General features: G+C 40.9%; 1 non-coding gene across 1 annotated transcript; it reads right to left on the reverse strand.

Moving 5' to 3' along the window:
• Positions 1 to 5,602: 5,602 nt before the first annotated feature.
• On the reverse strand, positions 5,603 to 5,712 carry LOC149751345 (small nucleolar RNA R71). The gene has a single exon (XR_016398397.1). It is a non-coding gene; the product is annotated as a small nucleolar RNA R71 (small nucleolar RNA).
• Positions 5,713 to 6,000: the final 288 nt, after the last annotated feature.

Genomic DNA, 6,000 nt, shown 5'->3' on the forward strand with positions numbered 1-6,000 from the left:
CTCCTGGTCCCTCATGCCAAAGAGTCTCTTGATAACCTGCTTCATCTGCAACTCCGTCTTCAGACTGAAGCAAATGGTAGACTTGTGAAGGTTCACCCTCTAACCTGATGCCTCATAGTAGTCCTCCAAGATACTTTTGAGGACCAACGCGTCCCATGTCCTTGCCTTGACTAGGAGGAAACATTCGTCTGCAAACAAGAGAAGGAAGATCGGTCGGGCACTAAGGGCTAGCACATAGGCATCCATCTCCCACTCACGACACGCAGCTCGTAGGGCGCAAGATAACACATCAGTGTAGATAATAAACATGTAAGGGGACAAGGGGCAACATTGATGAAGCCTAATGGTAGAGTGGAAGAATGGCGACGACGTCCTGTTGATCAAGATGGAGAAGGATGGCCCTACACACAGGCAAACACCCACCCGATCCAAGTCTTGTGGAAGCCAAAGCTCTCCAGCGCAAACATAAGGAAGTCCCAGCAGACTCTATCATAGGCTCTCTCCATATCCAGCTTCACTGCCATGTAGCTCTGCTGCCTCGAGGCACGCTGCAGATCCCACATTATCTTCTGGGCAATCAGGACGTTGTTAATAATACTTTAACTCCCCACAAATGCCCCCTATTCCTAGCTGATAAGTCGGGCAGCAACGACTTCATCATGCCCATCATGATCTTCGCCACTACCTTGCAGAGAGTAGTGTAAAGGTAGATCGGCCTGAAATGACTGGGCTCCATCGTATCCCGTCACTTTGGAATGAAGGTTATGTAGGTTGACTTCCACGTATCCGCCATCGATGTTGTGCTGAAGAACAACTGGACTGCCTCCACTACCGCCCTCTAGATGATCCACCAATACCTCCTAAAGAAGAAAAGGGGAAAGCCGTCTAGCCCCAAGGTTTTGGTCTATTGTCTCTTTCAATTTATATTTCAAGCAATTCTCCATTGTGGAGAAAGATTGTTACTCAGCTGTGCAGCCTAGGAGGGTGAATTGGGCTTTTCAAAACTATAAACTAAAAATGCAACAAAAAAAAATTAATTCATATGTGATGTGCAGTGGGGATACGAGCAACAAATAAAGAAATAAGTAAAGAGCGCACAAACTAAACACTACAAACATAAAAAAATTATAGTATTTCGGTGCCAATTCTACACCTATATCTACTCCCTAAGACATCCTTATTGAGATTTTCACTATAATCCCTTCAATATTACAACACTATTGTTTTGATCGGGATCATAACAAACCCAGTTGATTTTTATTGAAAATTAACCAAAACCACCATCAAGCCTTTCCTAGGCTTAATACAATCCAATTCATAGTTTGGATGGATCTTTTCTCCAAATTTCAATCTCTGAAACTTGTTACAACAAAGTATAAGAAATTGTAATAAAAAGAGACTAAAGCTCCTTAAAAAGTTGATAAAATTATTGGAGCTCTTGAAAGCAGTTGATTGGCCTTGAATGGACTTAAATACTCTTCACCAGCCCTCTTTAATAGTGAAAGATGTGATATTTAAGTTCTCGCTGAATACACTTGAATTTTTTTCTTTTTTTTCTTCTTCTTATCACTTTCTTCCTTTTTCATTTGTTGTCTTTCTTAGGTATTCCCATGCATTTATAGCTTCTAAAATAGTTGGAAGATATTTCTTGTCGTTAGATAGGCTGAAAGAGCTATTTTGAGATAAAAATGACCATTTTGATTTACAGAAAAACTAGCTATTACTATTGTCAGGCATAGACGAGTCGACTCGACTTCTTCAGGGGTCGACTCGTGATCTTTTGGGGTCAACTTAAGATTGCTCTTATTTTTTCTACGTTCTATCTTTCACCTATGGTCATTGTGGGGTCGACTCATCTATTGACAGGGATAGACTCATTGTCCACTAGGGTTGACAAACATGTTGATTTAGGCTGCTTATTATCTTTTAACTATAGCCATTTTGGGGTCGACATTTTCAAAAGGATTCTACTTGTAATCCTTAAAGGTCGACTTATGAAAGTGCATATTTTTACCTCTCTTTGTTTTTGCTCTGAAACTATCCTGGGGTTGACTCATCTGATCCAAGGGTTGACTCGTAAATGCGTGCTAGTCTTTGTTAATGTACCGAGGTCAACTCGTATTTTTCTAGGGTCGACTCTTGAAACCGCCCAAAATTGAAGTCTTCTATTTTTTCCTATAGACATTCAGAAGTCAGCTTATAGTGTTCTTGGGGTCGACTTATCTTAGTTCAGAGCTTCATAAACTTGAGTTTTGATGAGAGCACAAAAGTGCGATTTACACATCACTTAAATTAATATTATTGCTAATAAATAATGATAAAAGTGTTGCATTAATATTATATTTTTGTGGGGTACAGGTGATCGTAAATCAAAACAAAAATACGCATCGGGTCCAAAAAGATGCATCACTGCGGATGACTAGCCAACCGTATGGGTCAACCCTAGTTGTACATTAGAAGGAGGCTAAGTTCAGCCGTTCAGTTCACTGCAACCGATTCCCAGTAGCCCGTGCACCTCATTCCGATGGAACCCGTGTGCAACCCATCCTCCCGCAAGTGAGTCACGGCGTCCACGAACCAACGTCCAATCCTCCTTCCGTTCGCAAGCATCTCCATCTCACGCGTTGAAGCGTCCCGGCAGTCCGTGAAGCGTCCCAAGCCGTTCACAGCCTCAATCCGCGTCTCAACCTTCCTCCCAGCCGAGATCACCGACCCCCTCCTCCAAATCTGCATCCCAGCTTCTTGATTCTCGGCCGTCCGCTCCTCCCGCAGGTCCCGTGATCAGCGCCCAGCTTTCTCCTCCGTTCCAACGATCGTGAGCATCTCGGCACTATTCGTCTCCTCCGTTCCAGCATCCCAGCTCCTTCGGATCAGATTCTCAGCATCCCGCATCCCTTGCCTCTTGATTCTCCTCCCGGAATCCCAGCATCACACGCCGCATCCAGCAGCATGCGGCCGTTCGAGACCGAGGCTCCCAGTGATCCCGCCGCATCATCCTCTCCCGTTTCTCGCTATCAAGGAGCCACCGACCCCCTCCTCCATGATCCACCCAGCAATCCCACGGCCAGCTCTCAGAGATCCAATCCCAGTGATCACGCAATGCATTCTCAGCTCCCCTCCATGTCCACCTCTTCCGCCTTCTCAGTCTCCCGCGCACAATCCCAGGCACCCATTCCTCCTCCTCTCCACGCAGAATCAGGGGATCCATCGCCGGGGTGGGGGCGATCTATATAAAGGGAGAAGGAGTTCTCGTTTGGGGGGCGGATTAGGGGAGAAGAAGAGGAAGAACAGAGGAGCCGGCTGCTGCGGTTGAAGGAAAAGAGAAGAAGGAAACAGGGTATGCCCTGTTTCCCAAAAGAAAAAGCAAAAAAAAAGAAGGAAGAGGTGATGCTTGTAATGGGAGGCTAACTCCTTTGGCAAAGGGTGAAGGATGAACCCTTGTCATGTTGCTTTCATCAAGTACACTCTAAACTTGTATTCTAATTGTTTAATATCCATTGGTATGTTATGATTCTCGCATATTTATTTATTAGATAAATTAATTATGTTTTATATTTATTGATGCATGTATCGCTTTGATATTTGATTTGTCGTAGACATAAGTAGCACGATGAATGCTTAGACATTGAGTTCATGTATTCAATCGATATATTCCATGATTAAAACTATTTTATCTATTCGATCCTTAATCGAGAATCGTCGAGTTTATTTGTTGAAAGTAATATAGTCAAGGGGGGATTCTGGATCCCTAGCCATCTCCATATTATCGAACTTAATTTATTAATTAGTTTATCTAAACTACTGAAATTAAATCTGAAATTAAACTGATACTGCATAGATCGTTCCCTGAGGAATCGACCTCGGACTTTCGAGTTTTACTGCTTGTGCGATTCTCCTGCACTTGGAAGAGCAATTTTGCGAGCGCACCAAGTTTTTGGCGCCGTTGCTGGGGAACGGCTGAGTTATTAGTATAATTTTAGATTTAATTTTTACCTTAGTAGTTAGTATTTTTCTTTTAAAAAAAAATTAAATCTTTACTACTATTTTTAATTTCCTGCACAGTTTGCATCAAACTCTGATATCATAAACATTTACCGTCTGATTGGACTCAAATTTGGTCAGCTAGTGCAAGACACATTTTTCAATAATCTGAACGACCTGATTGACATTCTGAGACTTTTAAGACCATTAGATTAATACGAAACCTTGCTGCTTTCTGTTTTGAATTTTCTGTATTTAATTTTTTTTAGAATCAGAATTTTATTGTTATCATATCTCATTAACCCTTGTTGCTAATTGAAAAAAAAAACTTTAAGAAAATATAAAGGATGATTATTCAAAAAAATTTAAAAAAAGAGGAAAAACCTAAAATTTCAAATTTTAAATTTCAAATTTCAGAATTTAAATTTCAAACTTCAACTCATAAATTTTTTTTAAAAAAAATAAATAATTTGCTTGATCACCTATTCAATAAAATTTAATGTCATGTCATAAAACATTAAAAAAAAAATCTCTTGATTATTGCATATAGCATAAGGCATCAGCATAAAATATTCTAAGGGCTGAACCCATTATAAAAAATAAGGTCGGGATTTCATCACTCGTCCTTAGCCCAAAAATCACCCCAGTGCATAAATATCCTAAGCTTAACTAAAATCAACTAGACGTTGGCCCCTAAGGACATTCGAGCTCAATAGGACGAAGACCACCGAAAGTTGCACCAATTTCGCTCTATGACCCAGTCGATGTCTAGGCAAGCTTTGTCCCTTTAAGGGAGACAGTCTCTATTCGAGGAAAGTGGGTTTTAAGTGGGACCCTTGCTAAACGCATCGTGACCCCTCCACTTACCTGGGAGCTACCTGGTCGACTAGGTTACTAAACCGGATTGGAGGCTTAGGTGTCCTCTTCAAACCAGTTAGGAGCTGTCTAGAAATTTAAGAAAAACATTAGGAATTGAGGTGTAATGTTTTGATGCATGCTTGATTGTGAATAGATTTTTGTTTTACTACATTAGGGTGTCCTTTTTTAGATATCTTTAGGTGGTACTTATATTATAAAAAAAAAGGAGAAGAAAATATTTTATATGCTAAAGTGGAATAGGGACGACACCGGTCGATTAAGTCGTACAACTTTAGATTATCCCTTAGGACACATCCCTGAAATTCCTTCGCAGTATCTCACACCTTGTGAGATGGCTGATTTAAATGAAGATGCGGGAAGCCACCACGATCGAAAACGTGAACCCCATGTTATGACTCTAAGACAATACCTACAACCGGCTAGGACTAGTCAACCTTCATGCATAATTTTTTCTGATAATGTAGGACATTTTGACATCAAACCAGGGGTAATTCAATTGCTGCCCAAGTTTCACGGGTTAGAGTTCGAGAGTCCGTATCTTCATTTAAAGGATTTTGAAGAATTGAGCATCACATTTAGAGTGCCGAACGTCACCGAGGATGTCCTCAAGTTGACATTGTTCCCTTTCTCTCTAAAGGATAAGGTCAAAACATGGCTAAACTCCTTGCGACCTACATCAATAAGAACTTGGCAAGATATGCAGAGAGAATTTTTGAAGAAGTTCTTTCCCACACAAATGACCAACTTTTTAAAAAGACATATTAGCAATTTCCAACAAAAAGATAATGAAACATTTTATGAATGTTGGGAAAGATTTAAAGACCTTCTTCTCTCATGCCCTCATCACGGGTTTGAAACTTGGAGAACCATTAACTTCTTTTATGAAGGTTTATCTCCACAGTTGAAACAGTTTGTAGAGACCATGTGCAATGGTAGATTTTTAGAAAAACAACCTGATGAGGCATGGGAGTATTTGGATTCCCTTGCTGAGACTGCCCAACTTTGGGATAACGGGGATAGAAACAATAAGTCTTTGCCTAAGCCTACTAGCTCTGTACAGGGAGGCCTTTACAACCTCAGAACTGAGGATGATCTTCATGCTAAAATGGCAGCCCTCACTAGGAAGGTAGAAGAAATTGA

Source organism: Phoenix dactylifera, chromosome 14 (genome assembly GCF_051530095.1).
Source record: "Phoenix dactylifera cultivar Ajwa chromosome 14, Ajwa_hap1_PhDact_Kaust_v1.1, whole genome shotgun sequence".
Taxonomy (NCBI): Eukaryota; Viridiplantae; Streptophyta; class Magnoliopsida; order Arecales; family Arecaceae; genus Phoenix; species Phoenix dactylifera.